This window comes from Cervus canadensis, chromosome 10 (genome assembly GCF_019320065.1).
Source record: "Cervus canadensis isolate Bull #8, Minnesota chromosome 10, ASM1932006v1, whole genome shotgun sequence".
NCBI classification, from domain to species: domain Eukaryota; kingdom Metazoa; phylum Chordata; class Mammalia; order Artiodactyla; family Cervidae; genus Cervus; species Cervus canadensis.
In genome coordinates, this window is record NC_057395.1 from 62,363,920 (window position 1) to 62,384,118 (window position 20,199).

Below are 20,199 nucleotides of genomic sequence, written 5' to 3' on the forward strand. Positions count from 1 at the left end.
GGCGCGAGTTACCAGGCGACGCCGAGCGCCGGCAAGCTGGTACTTGTAGTCCGCCCGGAAGAGGCAGGCGCTAGCGCGGCGACAGCCCAGCGACCCCTGCGCGTGCGCGACGCTGAGGAAGCCGGCCCGGAAGGTTCGATTTTGCCGGTGGCTGTTCTTACCTCAGCTTTTGGAGGAGCAGGGAACCCAGGCTGTTCAGCGTCTCTTGTGGAGTGAATTCGGGGCGGTTTCTCCTGAGTTAGGGAGGTGGGTGAGGCATTCAGTAGTATGCACTCTTTAGGGCTTTAATTTCTCTGCTACCACCTCCACCGTGTCCCCGTGGGGTATGCTAGTGTTTGAGTAACTCGAAGTTGGAAGTGGAAGCGCTCACCTCACGGAGGGGTTTTACTTCAGAAATCGAACCCAACAGGCTGGATTTCAACTTGGGAGGTCGGAAACCAAAAGCCTCCCTGTAGACGGGAAAGGAGACGTCTCATGAGGAGAAACGGCCTAGCAAGATGCATTCTGTCCGGAAACCTCAAAATCCTTGTTTGTAAAGACTTTGAATGCGTGGGTGCAATTCCCCTTGAGGCATAATAGAAGCAGTCAGCCTTTTGGGGGCTCTCACTATTGTCAGTGCCCGCCCCCCCCCCCCCCACCCAGCCGAAGACCACCTAGAACACTCGTATTGTTGAACAAAGCTGGGCTTATTGTCTCCTCATAAGGAGTGGAGGCACAGCCTGAGGCACAGGGGGCATCCCAGGAAGATGGTGCTGGAAAGAATTTACAGGGTTGGAGCTTGTATTAGGTAATTTGGGGGAGGGTTCCAGGAAGCAGGCCTTCTCTCTGGGTTGGATGCTGTTAAGGAGATGGAGGTAATTCTGATGGGTATTTTAGTAATTCTTACCTGAAAAAGGGAGAAGAACCAAGAGTGGCTAAAGCTGTGATTGGTTAAGAAGCTGCAGTCCCTCAGCCAGGATAGGGGGATATTTGGTCTTTGTGTGTGTGTGAGGTGTGGGTGTGTGTGGGTGCGTGTGGTTGGGGCAATGTTCTTGTTCTTTGTTAGTAATCAGTAAGTTTATGGAGGTGGTTTTGTTTTTGTCTTGATCCATCATGGTCACAGAGTGGCTTTGTCTGAGGTTGGTGTTTTCTGAAATTGTTTGTATTCAGTAGGACAGCATATTCTAGTTGATAACACTAGCCTAGCTCCCCCTATTTAGGAGCTGCTTAAATGGCAACCCACTCCAGTATTCTTGCCTGGGGAATCCCACGGATGGAGGAGCCTGGTAGGCTACAGTCCACTGGTCGCAAAGAGTCGGACAAGACTGAGCCACTTCACTTTCACTTTCACTTTCTTCCTCTCACTGTGCTTCATATCACTTAGAATATGTTCCCTTCTTGAGGCCTCAAAACAACTGTGTGAGACAATCCACAATTGGTTTGCGCTCTCCATTGCATACTAGTCCATAATTTAAGCATGGTAGGTAAAATAAGGCTCCTGCCTCCAAGGAGCCTATAACTCAGTGAGAATGATCCAAGTCTAGGCAATCTGATGTCAGTGGCTGTTGCTTTCCCACCTTGAGAATCTGTATCCTAAGGAGGCTGCACTGCCTCCTCAGTAATTTTCAGCTACTGATATCCTGCACATCAGGATTTCTCAGTAGCAACACCACCAGTGTTTTAGGCCATTCTTTGTTGTTGTGGGCTGTTTTTTGTGTAGCGTGGGGTGTTTAGCAGTATCCCTGACCTCTGTCTACCGATGCCAGTGGCACCCTTCCCATTATTGTGAAAGCCAACCATGTCTCCAGACGTTACCAAATCACCTATGCTTGAAAGCCATTGTTGAATACCATTTATATTCTCTTGGTCTCTGAGAGGTAAAAAATATTTGGGGCATGACAGTGCCCAATACCCAAATCATTTTGAGCAAGGAGACCTTGAAGAGGAGAGAAGGAAACAGTAGAGAAGAACGAAGTTTCTGAAAAGTCCATTCAAGTAGGAGAATGAAGATCTGAGACAAAGAAAGGACAAGTGGGAAAAAACAAGAGAAATTAGGTAGAAGTAGAGAGGAGCTCATAGGCAATCACTCTTAAGTTACTTAGTTTGGCCTAATGAAGTTGGTTCACATTAACAAAGGCACACAAAGTTTTAATGGGGCCTTACTGTACTGCCATTCCCTGGTTGGAATATGCTGGTCTGCTTAGCAAATAGTGTTGACCATTTTTGTGAAAAGATTTTTCTGTTACAGCCTGGTACCAGATATGGCCTCTCTGAACTGACTGCCTGCAAGAGACTTTTGTCAGAGATTTCAGGTTACCCTCAAGGTAATAGTTTGTTTTCTAGGGAAAGCCAAGAATCCCTGGGAAGCAGGCAAAAGTCAGAAAGCAGTGGTAGCTAAGTGTTTTCAGGTTTTCCAAGAGATAGATTCTGCTTAGATTAAGCTAATAAGTACATCAACACAACAGTAATTTGTATTTTCCTAACCTCTTTCATCCAGGAATCTGTAAAACATCAGTTCAATTCAGTTCAGTCCCTCAATCGTGTCTGACTATTTGCGACCCCATGAACTGTAGCACGCCAGGCCTCCCTGTCCATCACCAACTCCCGGAGTCTACCCAAACCCATGTCCATTGAGTTGGTGATGCCATCCAACCATCTCATCCTCTGTCAACCGCTTTTCTTCCTGCTCTCAATCTGTCCCAGCATCAGGGTCTTTTCAAATGAGTCAGCTCTTCGCATCAGGTGGCCAAAGTATTGGAGTTTCAGCTTCAGCATCAATCTTTCCAATGAACACTCAGGACTGATCTCCTTTAGGATGGACTGGTTGGATCTCCTTGCAGTCCAAGGGACTCTCAAGAGTCTTCTCCAACACCACAGTTCACAAGCATCAATGCTTCGGCACTCAGCTTTCTTTATAGTCCAACTCTCACATCCATACATGACTACTGGAAAAACCATAGCCTTGACTAGATGGACCTTTGTTGGCAAAGTAATGTCTCTGCTTTTTAATATGCTGTCTAGGTTGGTCATAACTTTCCTTCCAAGGAGTAAGCGTCTTTTAATTTCATGGCTGCAGTCACCATCTGCAGTGATTTTGGAGCCCAAAAAGATGAAGTCTGACACTGTTTCCACTGTTTCCCCATCTGTTTGCCATGAAGTGATGGGACCAGATGCCATGATCTTAGTTTTCTGAATAATGAGCTTTAAGCCAACTTTTTCACTCTCCTCTTTGACTTTCATCAAGAGGCTCTTTAGTTCTTCACTTTCTGCCTTAAGGGTGGTGTCATCTGCATATCTGAGGTTATTGATATTTCTCCTGGCAATCTTGATTCCAGCTTGTGCTTCCTCCAGCCCAGCATTTCTCATGATGTATTCTGCATATAAGTTAAATAAGCAGGGTGACAATGTACAGCCTTGACACACTACTTTTCCTGTTTGGAACCAGTCTGTTGGTCCATGCCCAGTAGTAACTATTGCTTCCTGACCTGCATACAGATTTCTGAAGAGGCAGGTCAGGTGGTCTGGTATTCCCATCTCTTTCAGAATTTTCCACAGTTTATTGTGATCCACACAGTCAAAGGCTTTGACGTAGTCAATAAAGCAGAAATAGATGTTTTTCTGGAACTCTCTTGCTTTTTCGATGATCCAGTGGATATTGGCAATTTGATCTCTGGTTCCTCTGCCTTTTCTAAAACCAGCTTGAACATCTGGAAGTTCTCAGTTCACGTATTGCTGAAGCCTGGCTTGGAGAATTTTGAGCATTACTTTACTAGCATGTGAGATGAGTGCAATTATGAAACAGACATTTATTAATTTTTTTATCATAATGGTGAGGGAAATCATGTGATTCTCCTATTTTATAGATACAGAAGCTAAATTATGAAGTCTACAAAAAAGTAGTGAGAAATCCAGAACAGCCTACTGGAATCTTCACTCTGAGCCATTATTGATGCTCAGTACCACCCCAGATCTCCAACTTCCCAGTAGTAAGCTACTGATGATAATGCTTCAATTGTATACTAAATTTATGTTTTCATAGGCTTTAAAATATTCCTTAGTCTCTTCTCTTGACTCATAAAATAGCAGACTTATAGAGGCTATGACTTAAAATTAAAACATGACAGTACTTGAACAGAACCCACATCTCATGATCTTTAGTTCAGTACTCTCTCTTCTTAAGTAAGCCCATACACCCCTGTAGGTGATGTTTAAATTATGGAAATCATAATTAAGATAGAAAGTCTAATCCATAGAGAAATCCAGACCTATTCAGTTCTTTTCATTCATTACATGGGACTTTTACAAGTTAGCTTTGATGAGTAAAGAGAAAGTCACTGAGATAGTAATGAAAAGCGTTTTGTAACTCAAATTTATTTTGGGGTTGATGTATTAGACAGAAGGTATTGTGAGCACCATGCCCTCACCCAAAGAAATCTTATGTAGTTTATCCTTCAAGAACTATGCTAACAGAAATGAATTCTTGATTATTTAGTCATACATAGAAATGACTTATGAGAGATTGTGTCACAGATTTAGAAATCTAGTTTAATGAAAATACTGGCTCCAAATAATCATCATTATGTTAGTGATTCTCAAATCCCATTATTTCCAACCCAGACCTCTCCTCAATTCTAGCCTCATGGTCCAAGTGCATATTTCTTTACATTTGCTTGTCTCACAGAGGTCTCAGAGTTACTGTGTTTATAACAACTTGAGTATTTCCCACTGCAAATCTTCCTCATCTCAATTAACAAGGCACTGCTCTCTACCCAGTTGCTTAAGTTAGAAACCCAGAAGTTAACTCAGTTCCTTCCTTTTTGTCACTTCATCCAATTCTTTATCAAGTCTTATTGAGTCAGTGTCTAAAATCTGAGTCAACCAGTTCTGTCTCTACTGCCACTAGCCTGGTCCGGGTGATTGTCATCTCTTTCTTGGTTATTGAAACTTGTGTTTTTCCTTCATAACACTTATCACAATTTGTTTGATTTATTGGTCGGTTTTTTACTTGTGATTTAATAATCTTACTTTGCTACCAGAATGTAGTGAAAGATAATGTATTGTAGTGCTTGAGGTAGATAAAAAAATCTAATTCACTTTGAAATCCCCAGCACTTAGCAGAGTGCCAGGTTCATTATGGACACTTAAATATTTGGTGAATATTTATTGAATTTATGGATGAAAATCCAATAGTATCCAAAATTTTAACACATTTTTGACAGTGAGATAGTTGAAATTAGAACATTTATTTAATCATATATGGTAAAAATGACTGAACCTTACATAATTAAAATCAATAATATTACAATATGTCTGAAAGAATGTATAAGAATTGAAATGGTTCTCTTGGGATCCAGAAAGAGAACTCTGCCAGGATTTGGCCATGTTTTTCCATCTAGCAAAGTTCAGGATAGAGAAATTGTAAGTGCAAAGAACATTGTTAAGCTATTCAGTAGAAAAGTACACTTTTTCTGGAGCATAGATGACTTCTTACGGCTTACCTGGGACCTGAATGAAATGGACCTTAAAACCATCCACTTCTTTTTTTCTGATCTTTGAATGCACAATGTTTTGATTAACAAATTAGAGATTTCCTAAAACATATACACGGGGAAGGGAATGATCTGGGCAGCAAACACAAATATTTTAGTCCCTGAAAAAATATATTCCATGCTAGAATGTAACTCTGTGGAGGAGGCAGGAAATTTTTCATCACAGCTCTGTCCCCAAAACCTACAACAGTGCTTAACACAAAGTTTTTCCTCACCCTCCATATTCATCTGACCTCTAGCCAGTAACTGACTACCACTTCAAGCATCTCGACAACTTTTTGCAGGTAAGATACTTTATAAGACTTTGTTGAATCCTGAAGCATGGATTTTTACACTACAGGAGTAAACAAACTTATTTCTCGTTGGGAAAAATGTGTTGATTATAAGGGTTCCTATTTTGTTTAATAAAGATGTGTTTGAGCTTAGTTATAATGATTTAAAATTCATGGTCCTAAACACATTTTTGCCAATGAGAAATAAGTTTGTCTACTCCTGTAGCATAAAAATCCATGCTTCGGGATTCGACAAACTCTTAGAAAGCTTTTTCTCTGCAAAAAGTTGTTGAGATGCTTGAAGAAGTAGTAGTTGGTTGGCTAGAGGTCAGTTGAATATGGTGGATGAGGCAAAACTTTGTAATGCAATTTGTTCAACTTTTGAAGCATTGGTTGTGTGACGTGTGGTTGGGTGTTGTCATGGAGAAGAATTGGGCCCATTCTGTTCATCAGGGCCACCTGCAGGCCTTGCCGTTTTTGGTGCATCTCTTTGATTTGCTAAGCATACTTCTGATGTAATGGTTTTGTCAGGATTCAGAAAGCTGTAGTGGGTCAGACAGGCAGCAGACCACCAAACAGTGACCATTACCTTTTTTTGGTGTAAGTTTGGCTTTGGGAAGTGCTTTGGAGCTGCTTCTCTGTCCAGGCACTGAACTGGTCATTGCCATTGTATAAAATCCACTTTTCAACGTCTGTTACAATCCAATCAAGAAATGATTTGTTGTTGCCTAAAGTAAGGGGAAATGACACTTCAAAATGATGATTTTTTTGATTTTCGGTCAGGTCATTGAGGCTCACATTTAGGGAGCTTTTTCACCTTTCTAATTTGCTTCAAAAGCTGCATGACATTAGAATGGTTGATGTTGAGTTCTTGGTCAACTTCTCATGTCGTTGTCAGAGGACTAGCTTCAGTGATGGCTCTCAATTGTCATTGTCAACATCTGATGGCTGGCCACTACACTCCTTATCTTCAAGGCTCTCATCTCCTTTGCAGAACTTCTTGAACCACCATTGCACTGTACGTTCATTAGCACTTCCCTGGCCAAATGTGTTGTTGATGTTGTAAGTTGTCTCTGCTGCTTTACGACCCATTTTGAACAGGAATAAGAAAATCGGTTGAATTAGCTTTTTGTCTAACATAATTTCCTTAGTCTAAAATAAATATAAAATAAACAGCAAATAATTTCATTAGCAAAAAAACATAAAGCAAGATATGTGCTTTAAAATGATGTATAACATAACCACAGTTATTTAAGAATGTATTCCAATATCAAACAGCACAGTTCAACAATGCAGTTAATTCTCTACCAACCTAATACACTGCAGAAAGTGAAAATGTTAGTTGCTCAGTTGTGTCCAACTCTTTGGGAACCCAAGGATTGTAGTCTGACAGGCTCCTCTGTCCATGGGATTCTCCAAACAAGGACACTGGAGTAGGTTGCCATTCCCTTCTCCAGGGATCTTACCGACCCAGGAATCAAACCCCAGTGTCCTGCATTGCAGGCATATTATTTACGGTCTGACTCACCAGGGAAGCTTTCAGAGTTTTCTTAAAAACAACAACAAATTGTGCTCCTCCCCTTCCTAGAAACCAGTAAATTCTCTGTTACCTTCAGTATATTATTTGTTCACAGTCTACCTCTCCAGCTCCCCTCATCTCTCTACTCACTATCCTTCTTACTGTTCCTCATCATGAATTGTGAGAGTTGGACCATAAAGAAGGCTGAGTGTGGAAGAATTGAGGCTTTCAAACTGTGGTGTTGGAGAAGACTCTTGAGAGTCCCTTGGACAACAAAGAGATCAAACCTGTCAATCTTAAAGAAGGTCAACCCCAAATATTCAGTGGAAGAACTGATGCTGAAGTTTCAATACTTTGGCCACCTGATGGAAAGAGCTGACTCATTGGAAAAGACCCTGATGCTGGGAAAGATTGAGGGCAAGAGGAGGAGGGAGTGACAAAAGATGAGATGGTTGGATGGCATCACCAACTCAACAAATATGAGTTTGAGCAAACTCAGGGAGATAGTGAAGGACAGGGAAGTCTGGCATGCTGCAATCCATGGGGTTGCAAAGAGTGGGACATGGCTTAGTGACTGAACAACAATAGCAATCATGTATTTTATTTTATTTTATTTTTTTATTTATTTAATTTTTTTTGCAATCATGTATTTTAAGGTGCAGCTCCACTAAATCGCTTAATGTTCCTTGAACATGCTGTTCTCCTGACTAGGAATGTTCATCCCTTCTCTTCCCATCTGATTAACTCCTCCTGCCATCCTTTAAGATTCAACTTGTTGTTTAGTCGCCCAGTCATGTCTGACTCTCTTGCGACCCCATGGATTAGGATTTCCCAGGCAAGAATACTGGGGTGGGTTGCCATTTCCTTTTACAGGTGACCTTCCCGACCTAGGGATCAAACCCACATCTCCTGCATTGCAGAAAATTCCTTACCACTGAGCCACTGTGGAAACCAAGATTCAGCTTAGATGTTGTGTTTTAAAGGAAGCCTATGTTGATTTCCTCGCGCTTTCCCAGTAGCTCAGTGGTAAAGAAACCACTTGCAATGCAGGAGACAAAGCTTTGATTCCTGAGCTGGAAAGATCCCCTGGAGGAGGAAATAGCAACCCACTCCAGTATTCTTGCTGGGAAAATCCCATGGACAGAGGAACCTAGCAGGCTACAGTCTGGAGTCAGAGTCGGACACAACTAAGCACAAACAAACACACATGATTTTCTTGGAGTTGGGGGGAGCAGGGAAGTTCTCTCATTACTCTATTACAGCCCTTATAATATCATATTGTGGCGGTCTTTGAGATCCTAGAGGGCAAGATCTGTGTCTTATTCATCTTTCTTTGCTTTCGTGATGCCAGCACATGTTTGTGAATGCAAGAACCCAAATGGGATGATAGGTATGAGCACTCATAACTAGTTTACAAAGTCTTAGTCTTGAATGTTGCCCTCTTCCCAAGAGAGAATAGGAAACTTCCCAGCTGTATTCCGTTTGAAATAATTGGGTATGAACATCGTCTGGAAAGAAATGTGCTTCTCATACTCTCTTTGTGAATCATTGTAAAAGTAGGTGATAACAGTCTTTTTGGTACATCAGCCGGCCCTTAGAAAGGATTGATTTCGTGTACCATGTACTTGGTCAGCACCTTGGATTATCACATCTTATTTCTCCCTTGCTCTTGAGAGGAACCCAACACCCAGCACGGTATTTAGCCCTTATTGTGGAGCACAATAAATGTTTGTTGAAAGAATGCATAAATTAAAAAATGAAATAATAATATAAAGTATCTCATAATTTAAACCCTGTCTTTTAAAATGTTTGAGGTGCTCTTTAAAGCCTTTTCTAATCAGCTCAACCTATTATAATTTTACCCTTCTCTATTTTCATGACAATACTCATCATATAGACTATGAACTTCCAAGGTGGCACAGTGGTCAAGAATCTGCTTGCCAGTGGAGGAGATAGAAGAGATGTGGGTTCAATCCCTGGATTGGAAAGGTCCCCTGGAGAAAGGAAATGGCAGCCCACTCCAGTATTCTTGCCTTGAAAATTCCATCGACAGAAGGAGCCTGACAGGTTACAGTTCATGGGGTCACAAAAGAGGCAGACATGACAGAGCAACTGAGCACACAGACGAAGACTATGCTATTTGCACTGCTGTTTATTTTTAACTGCATATAAATAATTTTATAATCTTTCCAGCTAGATTATAAAATCCTTGAAGACAATGACTATGTACTGTTGCCTCCTACAGTGTTTTAAATCTAGTAGGATGTTAATGCTGTAAATTGTGTTGTAATATGACTTGGGGTTACTTAGTGTGTTGGCATCTCTACAGAAGACTTCAAAACTCTTAAGAAAACCACGGTGAGTTACCACCTTGCACCCACTAGAATAGCTATTAGGGAAAAAAAAATAATGTGGAGAAGTTGGAACCTTTGTGTACTTTTTGGTTAGAGTGTAAAGTGGTGCAGCCACTATGTATAGCTGTTCCCCAAAACAATATGGTGGTTTCTCAAGAAATTGAAAATAGTATTATCATATGGTACAGCAATACAATTGTGGGCATATATCCAAAATAATTGAAATCAGATTCACAAAGAGATATTTGTATTCCAGTGTGTACTGTGCTGTGCTCACTTGCTTCAGTTGTGTCCGACTCTTTGTGACCTGTGGACTGTAGCCTGCCAGGCTCCTCTGTTCATAGGATTCTCCAGGTAAGAATACTGGAGTGGGTTGCCATGCCCTCCTCCAGGGGATCTTCCCGACCCAGGAATCAATAGCATTATTCACAATAGCCAAAGAGCCAGGCAACCTAGATGTCCATTCATGAATAAATAAACAAAATGTGGTATATACATGTAATGGAATATTATTCAGCCTTAAAAAGAAGGAAATTCTGACATGCTATACCATGGATGAACCTTGAGGACATTATATAAGTGAAATAAGCCAGTCACAAAAAGATAGCAGTTTATATGTAGCACCTAGGGTCATCAAATTCATAGAAAGTAGAATGGTGGTTGCCAGAGTCTGGGGAATGAGGGAGAATGGGAATTGTTGTTTAGTGGGTATAGAGTTTCAGTTTTGCGGGATGAAAAAGAGTTATAGAAATTAGTTGCACAACAAGGTGAATGTACTTAATTGTACACAAAAGATTATTAAGATGGTATATTTTATGTGTATTTAACTAGAACTTCTTTTTTAAAAAGAGAGCCCTGAGTAGGGAGTCAAAAGTCCAAGGTTGGAGTTGCTGATTGTTCCTTGATGACTAATGAACCTTGAGCAAGTCACTTTTTCACTCATGCCTTGATTTTTTCATCTTTAAACAGGATGATAAAGCCTTCCAAGCTTCTGGGTTTATATAAGGATCAAATAAGGGGGGAAAAAAAAACTATAACTCTTAAGATAATTTTTTGAGTAGTAGTTCCAGTGTTCCAAAGTCCCTGGTCTCCTTTAATATTCATTACAAATTTTATGTCTTACTTCATAACAAAATATCCTTAAAGAGGTCTCAGTAATAACCTATTACCACTTCAAAGAATATGTATGCTGGGCTCTTTCAACTTGGGCTGCTCACCTTATAATTTGGTCCTGGGAAAAGAGCAAATAAAAAGCTTTTATGAGGACTATTGGTGACTTCAGATCCTAATTACTAATGTGGTTTAGCACTGTGTGTTAGTCGCTCAGTCATGTCCAACTCTTTGCAACCCATGGACTGTAGCCCGCCAGGCTGCTCTGTCCATGGAACTCTCCAGGCAAGAATACTGGAGTGGGTTGCCATTTCCTTCTCCAGGGGATCTTCCCGAACCAGAGATTGAACCCACGTCTCTTATGTCTCCTGCATTGACAGGCGAGTTCTTTACCACTAGTACCACCTGGGAAGCCCATGTTACATGCATTATCTCATTTAATCTTCACTACAGTGTTGTCAGGTTCATAATATCATACTCATTTTATAAACAGGGGAAATGAAGCTGAGAGGTTAAGTTACTTACCCAAGATCACACAATGAATGACAGAGATGCAATCAAATCTAGGTCTGTATTGACTCTGAAGTCCATACTCTTTCTACTCTGTTACACTGCCTCTCAAAATATATTTGACTATGCCAAGTTAATGATAAATGTTATATATTTTATGTATATTCATACATTTATATCAGTTATCTTAGTCATTGCAAGTAAGATAGGCTGTGATAGGGATGATTATCACCAGTTTACAGATGATGAAACATTTGTAACTTAACTAACATCAACCAATCAATAAATAATAATACCAGGACTTGAAAATAGATACTGCAGTTCTCAGACCCATATTTTTTCCGTATCACCTTCATGATACGGAATTTTATCTCTCTCTGAGTTTTCTGGTTCTGACATTTTTTTATGGGAGCAAAAGAGTGAGCATCTTGTCAGTTCTGCAATTCTCAATGTACAAGAACAGATTAAACACGTCTTCATCCCTATTCTCTCCCGCATTCACTAAAATGATGAGTTAATATTTTTAATGTTATCAGTCCACAAAGAAAGGGAATAAGAAAGATGACAGCAGATGAGGGATATCGATAGCAGTTTGGAAGTTGGAAGGTTGAGCTGAGGAAACAGAATTCCAAATATTTAGGAGGGGTATACTAACAAGAGGCAAGCAGGTTCTCATTGCAGAACACTGAGACACCAGGAATGAAAGATACTGTAGCATCAGAGACATGCAGTGGTCTAAAAAGTGGAGGATTGGCCAAAAGTCTATTTAAGAAGTTGGACTATAAAAAAAAAAAAAGAAGTTGGACTGTGAGGCCCCTTCCTCATCCTGCTTAGTTAGGCAATTACTCCTCTATCTCCCTGGTTTATTCTGTGAAAAATTGAGTTTAAAAATCTCCAGACTGGGATACCAGTTAAAGATCACAGCTGAGGAGACTGTAGGATACCACACTGAAAACAGAGATCAGAGGGATACCTACATGCTGAATGATGAAACTTGCCCAGCCCTCTTGCTCTATTTCACTCCAAGGATGCTGACAGCAAGGCTTATATTCTCCAGGCGGGATAGCTGAGAATTAGTTTTGAGAGAAACCTAAAATTGAATAATCCCAGAAGAAATATCTGTGAAGAATGATTGAGGGTCTCCCCAAAAAAACATATATCCCCACTTTATTAACCTGCAATGAAACCCACCAGCTGACAGACTCTTCCAGTTAACATAGACCTTCCCAATACCTTTGTAATGACACACTTTTAAATATGAAAGGACAGCAAAGGATCACCAGATAGTTGAGATAAACCTTCACCAAGAAAGAGCAGCAAATCGAAATGGAAAACAGGCAATATGGAAAACAGAAGGATATTTTTTTAAAACAATAATCATCTTCTGCCTCTGATAGTGTGAAATAGTGCACCTATCAAGCAAAGACAGGATGCTCCTCCCCAAAAAAGGAGCAGAGAATAATAGCTCTGGGAAAGTTTTTAAGTAGCAAAAATAATTAATAGAAGTATTAATATATAAAATTGAGGAAATCTGTCAGAAAAATAGAACATAAAGAAGTTAAAACAATTGGAGAATGAATCCATAAAGTCCAACACTAGGCTAACTGGAGTTTTAGGAATGGAGAAGAAATGAAGGGATGGAAATCATCAAAGAAATTACAAGATCTCTGATAACTGAAGGACATGAGTTTCCAGACTGACAGAAACTGCTGAGTGCCCAGCATAATGAAGGGAAAAAAATCAAAAGTACTATGTCACATTGTCGTGGAATTTCTAAACACAAGGGTTAAAGAGAAGCTTCAAAAATCTTGTGGACAGGAGATGAAGAGGAAGTGGGGAAAGGGGAATGGATTATTCATAAAAGAGTAGGTAATGAGAATAGCGTGTTTCTTAATATTGACAGTAGTGGTTAGAAAACAAACAGCGCTTTCAAAATTCTGAGAGAAAATTATTTTCAACCTGTAATTCTATACTAAATCATGTTATCAATCAAATGTGAGGGACAATTAAAGATATTTTCTTGAATGCGATAAAATATTTACTAACCCCCACTTTTCCTGGGGCACTACTGGAGGATGTGCTCTACTGAAACAATGACAAAGGTAACAGATTTTAGGAAAGAGGGGATCAACCTAGGAAAGGCAAAAGGAAGTTCTAAGACACAATTGTATAGAGCAGACCTAGTGAGGGATAGTCCAGACTGAAGGAAGGAGTGCTCCATGGGAGTTTTTCCATGGTTGAGTTGAAAATAATTCATTTTTACTTTTCTGTTGAAAAGTCTGAGACAGTGATAATGATGCAGAAATTTTGTCAAACAGAAAACTGAGGCAACTATTAATTGTAAGACAAAAAGTTGCATAAGAAAGGAAATGTAATCATAATTCAGTTAACTGATCCAGAAGGAAAACACGCAAGAGTCATAATAAGGTTAACATGAAACACTGATTTAATTTAAAATATTGTGATATAACAATATTGAGAGGCTGAAGGGAGGAAAAATGTAGTGTTGGATCTTTAAGATCTTTATCTTTTCTATTAGGTACTGTTAAAAATTTACAAAAAGTAGCAGTAAAAATATTTAATTTGGGAAAATGTTGGTAAACATGAAAAAAAAAAAGCCAGCGAATAAATCTGGGAGGGTATCTCAAGCTTTCGTGAGGCCACCACTTTTTTTTTTTAAGACTGTATGTGTGTTAAAATATATTCCCATTGTGCTTTGTTATGAGACTTGTCGTTCCACGAGACTTTTTTTTAACCAAAGACTTAAACAAGACTTTTTTTTTTAACCAAAGACTTAAAGTATTTGCATGTATTACCTTGATAAACATCAAAAATATCAAAGGAAGAGAAGGAGAGAGAGAAAGAAAATCTTTAGTGTCTATCCAGACCTATGATATGAAATGACATTATGAGTTTTCTTTATAGAGAAGTCCTGGGAGAATACTACAAAGTAATCACCCCAGATATTTGAAAAGAATAAAACCCTATATTTAGACCAGTTTTTAAAAGTGTCACGCCTTTAGTTTGTGGTGTCACAGGTGCTACCTTCTCCCAAAATGAGAAAAATTAAGTGGAATGCTGGAGCATTACTATCCTCTGAGTTCTAATCAGTCTTACTGGCTTTTTTTCTTTTAGTTGTGAAAATGAATGTCATAAATGAATGTCATATTATTTCAAAAAGATGTATCCTCAAGATTAATGCTGTGAGACTGTCTCATGTGTGGAATTAGGAGACCTAGGTTTAAATCCCCTTTCTATGACTTGCTGGCTCTGTGACCCTAGGAATATCTTGTTTCTGGCCCTCCCATTTCTTCTGTTTACTCCAGAAGCTAAATTGCAATGGAAAATGTTCGAGAAGAATCATTTCAGGCTAAATCCCTCTAATAGTAAGTATGCCCCAGTGTATTTATTAAGGATTATTCATTCTCCTCTATTAAATTATAAGAACTTTAAAAGTACCAACTATATTTTTGCTTCTGAAATTTCCCACATTCTATTATTGTTATTCTCTCCCTCTAATAGGCACCAAATCAGTGTTGTCAGAAATTTATTGACTGGTATTGTGAAGAGAATGTTTGTCATTAAATGTTTGTCTTGTAATTCCCTGTTTAGAAAAGACAAGATGTCCCATATGTTTCAGGAAAATTCTATTTTCATTGTTAAATTTAGGCTTAAGTTGGACCTAAACAATAAAGTAAAAACAGAACAGTCTTTCTTTCTTCTTCCAAAGAAGGAGTTCCTTAATGATATATATATGTATTTTGTTGCTGTTGTTTTTTAAATTTTTGACCATGCTGCACATCATGAGGGATGGCATGTAGGATCTTAGTTTCCTGACCAGGGATCAAACCCGTGCCTCCTGCATTGAAAGCGTGGAGTCTTAACCACTGGACCACCAGGAATTCCCATAATGGTTTGTATTTTTATAAAAAAGAAAGATTTTTAACTAAAACACTGGAGTACCCCCAAAGATTTGGCAAACTTAACTACTGTTCTTACTCATATCCATGTTCTTATGAGTATTAACAAAAGAATTTTTGACTCATCTAAACAAATAAAATTGTAACATAGAAAGATGAAGCCTAGTGAGAGAGATATAAAGAGACTTTTTATGATCTTGAAAAGTACAGTGAGACTCAATCTGTTCAATAATACCTAGAATATTAGAACTTTAGCTCACCTCTGGCAAATTAAAATACACTTTTGGAAAATAAAAATTAAATTAAAATGCCCATTAAATAATGGATCTTGAATTTATAAAAGTAACCATTTTTTATGTTTTAGAACAGTATAATTTTTTCAATTAAAGCTATGTTATTATAGGTAACTGGCTTCCTGGGTGTCTCAGTGGTAAAGAATCCACCTGCCAATGCAGGAGCCCCAAGAAACATGGGTTTGATCCCTGGAGGATCAAAGGGGATCCCTCCCTGGAGAAAGAGATGGCAACCCACTTCAGTACTCTTGCCTAGAAAATCCCATGGACAGAGGAGCCTGGCAGACTACAGTCCATGGGGTCACAAAGTCATACACGACTGAGCATCTGAGGATGCACACATACTATAGCTAATATTTATTGAATGCTTCCTTTTGAACACTTCTAAGCTCCTTAATATATTATTTTCCTAATCTTGTGAAATATATACTTAGCCCCATTTCACAAGTGAGATAATGAGCTCAAAGAGATTAAGTAACTAAATATCACTTCCAGGTATGCGCTGATTAGTTCCCAGATATTATACCTCCTTTAAATATAACTCCCCCTCCCTTTTGATAGTAGTTGTATCATACTGCTATTTCAGCCTTTGAAGATTTTTTTTCCAGTCTGGTTCTGTTAATTCATCATTTTAGTAGCATCTCCTGTCTTCGTGTTATACATTAATTTTGTAGGCATAGATTATATGCTTTTCTCTAATTTGTTGATAAAAATGTTGAAGGGGCAAAGCCAAGTGTGGTTCATTACTATAGACCTTTGTTTAAGTTCACACAATCCTTCCATCAACAACTATTCAGGCAACTGAAAATTCAACTAATTTTAATCCTTAAGTAGCAATTATTTCTCCTTTGTATCACCACTGTTACTATGAGATAATCTGTCAAATATGAACCTGAAAGAAGGATGCATCATATCTATAGGAGGATGTACTTCATCTAATTGTTTGCCACCCATATCAAGAAATGTAACTCATTTGGTATGACTTGTTTTAGTTAACTCATGCTCATTAACTCTATTTTACCTTCCTCCAAGTGTTCATAAATTATCTGTTTAATTTTAGAATGCAGCAGAGAATTAAAGTCACTAACTGGGCTATAATTTCTGGGAATCACTTTTCCCTACATGTAAAGTTTGGGCCACCTTTAGTTATCTCTAGACTCCTTACTGTCCTTGATTTCCTGGTGATTATTGGCTGTACAGTTTTAAGAACTACAGAATGAAGTTCTAAACTGCAAAATCATAGTTTATGAAACTGTAAAATTTTAAACTATAAAAGTTGGGTTCCTTTGAAATTATTCAAAGCTCTCTTAATAGCTCCCTTCCTAAATTGTACTCCGATTCCTTTTTGATGGTGCTAAAGTCATTCCAGTGTAAGATTGTTTTTGGTGGAGCCATCTGACCTGGTAGCTTTTATTGTCCTCCCACATGTAGAATCACTTCTTAGACTCTTTTATTTTTAGCTTCCTTTAAGTATTTATCTGGTTCTTGATTTCCCAACATAGTGTTACTTCTCTTCTATTAGATAACTCTTCCCCCACCTCCCAACCCCAGGCTGTACTGCATAGCATGTGGGATCTTAGTTCCACTTCCCTGCAGTGGAACCTCGAAACCATGAGAATTCCCTAGAAAAGTCTTTTAAATGAACAAAGAAATACCTTTAAATCGTCTTTTTCTTTTTAAGAAATCTCTTTTCCTTCCTCAAGTTCCCTTTCACTCAATAACCTCAATAGTCTCTTTTTCTGCTGAACCTTAGTAGTACTTTACTTATTCCTGCTTGCTTTATGTTATTTGTCATGTTCTTTGTAGCAGTAGAGTTGTCTGTGTTCATTTCCTGTTTACTAGAATCTAAACCTCTTGGGACGAGAGCCAGATTTTACACAGCTTTGTATTCCAGTTAGTTTAATGCCTTGCACATAATAAATGCTCAGTGATTGTTGCTGAATGAATGAATAGGCAAAATAATAAATTGAGTCCTGTTTTATTGTGTGTTGTTGTTCAGTTGCTAAGTCGTATCCAACTCTTTGCAACCCTGTAAACTGCAGCACTCCAGGCTTCCCTTTCCTTCATTGTCTCCCAGGGTTTGCTCAAATTCATGTCCGTTAAATTCGTGTTGCTATCTAACCATCTCATCCTCTGTTGCCTCCTTCTCCTCCCTGCCCTCAATCTTTCTCAGCATCAGGTCTTTTCCAATGAGTTGGTTCTTTGCATCACGTGGCCAAAGTATTGAAGCTTCAGCTTCAGTTCTTCCAGTGAATATTCAGTTGATTTCCTTTAGGATTGACTGATTTGATCTCCTTGCTGAGTGTTCTCCCAGCACCACGATTTGAAAGCATCAATTCTTCGGTGCTCAGCTTTCTTTATGGTCCAACTCTTACATTAGTGGTGTGTTAGAGCTGTTCTTACTAGACTCTAAATGCTAATTAATAAATTTTTAGGAATTTTGCTGATGGGCTAATAAACCATTGGTAACTTGAAAACTGACCATGGTAGAAATATTCCCACCACTGTTCCATTGCATAACAAAATAAAGGGTTGTTTTTTTTTTCCACCAGAGAGCCAGTTATTATTAAATGTTTGTATTTTTATCAGCATTTACCAGCACACCACTGGTCCTTTTCTTCCATACTAGAAAATTTGTGTATACCTCTTTTTGTTAGTATTAAAAAGCCAGAGGACTTTCTAAGCCATCTTTTCTAACCTTAACATCTTACAGATAAATGGAGATCCAGAGAAGTGAAGCAGTTTGTACATGTCATAGATTTAGATAGTAGCAAAGCAGAAATAGGATTCAAGCTCTTCAATCTTCTGGTCGTTTCTTCTCTTTATGCCACCACATTAACTTCATTTCTATGTTTTTTTCGCTTTGTTCCTTGGTATAGCCTCAGATAAGACCATAAGATTGTTCCACACATAATAATATTAAGGGATGTCAGTGAACAGAACACAGTTTCTCTACCTTTTGTTCCTTTTGCAGACAGGTTTAAGTTATTGCATTTGTTTTTGGAGAAAGAACAGATTCTGCTCCTGAGTTTTATGGGCTAAGAACAAAAAGTTTTGCTTTTAATGTTTCTCTGTTAGTTTAAATTTTTTAATTGAGTGAAAGAGACTGAATTTTGTAAAAGTATGTTTTATGACATTTAGAAACATGTTTGGAAACTTTTACTGCACATTCCCTGAGAATGATTGTGAATGCCAGGCAGCAACAATTTTGTCGCTTCCACAGTGGCCTGGTTGCCCAGTAATAACTTCCTCATTGACTTGCCCTGTTTTCTAAACTTCTGACCACTAGCTCAACAATCTGGGATCAAGGTATTTATTAAAATGCACAAATGTTACCTAGGAAGAAATGCACAAAAAGCCATTTTAGAACCCTAGAGGAATAAAAATAGGACAGATATTTTGTGATTTTGAAGGGATAAGGGTGACTCTCTCTCACACACACACACACACACACACACACACACACACACAAGGGTGATAAAGAGAGACCCAAGATAATATAGAAATTTCCAGTAGAATGAGCCTATCTTTGGTCATTTGTCACAACTTAAAACCCATCACAGTTAGAGGATAGCATGAGGATATTGGTCATAATCAATAGATTTATTGGAGACTTAAGTGAGAACTTGGAAATATGGTTAGCTGCTGAGAGCACAACTAGTAAGAAACAGCCTATGCTTATCAGACCTCAGTTGGAGTATTACCATTAGAAAATATGTAGACAAACTGAAACAGTGTCCAGGGAGAGAATTGGGACTGAAAATCAACCTTCAGTAAGTATTTATATTCAGGCACTGTTCTTTACATTGGGATACATCAGTGAACAAAACAAAGACCCCTGACCTTGTTTCTTTCTTTTGTTTTGTTTTTTGGTCTTAGGAGATCTTAGTTCCCCAGTCAGGGATCCAACTGATGCCCCCTACAGTGGAAATGTGGAGTCCTAACCACTGGACCACCAGGGAATTCCCCTCCGTGTCCTTGTGGAACTTACATTTTTGTAAGGCTAGACAGAACTGTGGTGCTGGAGAAGATGAAGATCAGATCAGTCAATCCTAAAGGAAATCAACCCTGAATACTCATTGGAAGGACTGATGCTGAAGTTGAAGCTCCAATACTTTGGCCACCTAATGTGAAGAACTGACTTATTGGAAAAGACCCTGATTCTTTGAAAGATTGAGGGGAGGAAGAGAAGGGAGCAATAGAGGATGAGATGGTTGGATAACATCATCAACTTAATGGATATGAGTTTGAGCAAACTCTGGGAGATAATGAAGTATAGGGAAGCCTGGAGTGCTGCAGTCTTATTGGGTCACAGAGTCAGACATGACTAAGCGACTGAACAACAGCAAGACAGACAATAAACAAAATGATATAAACTATAAACAAAATACAGTTTCTTAGAAGGTGAAAAGTGCTTTCAGTAAAAGAAAAAAATAGATATGGCAAAGTGAATCATGTCAAGAATATCAGGAAAAGTTGAAATATCTATTTCTTCTAAAATTGTGGATAATAATATTTACCATTGCTATAAATAATTATTGTGATACTACTTGTTAAGTACTTTGTACTATACCTAACATACTTAACAGTGGATAATAAAAGCTCAGCTTCACATCATCTTTACTCCAGGATCCAGGTCTTCTAACTGAAATATTGCCAGTTTTATGTATGAGGGAAAAGAAGCAGGCAAACC

At 38.7% G+C, this 20,199-nt stretch overlaps 1 long non-coding RNA gene across 1 annotated transcript; it reads left to right on the forward strand.

The window, feature by feature from the left end:
• The first annotated feature begins 8 nt into the window (after positions 1-8).
• Positions 9-19,634, forward strand: LOC122448489. The gene is made up of 3 exons (XR_006271634.1): positions 9-246; positions 9,930-10,027; positions 19,386-19,634. It is a non-coding gene; the product is annotated as an uncharacterized LOC122448489 (long non-coding RNA).
• The last annotated feature ends 565 nt before the right edge of the window (positions 19,635-20,199 follow it).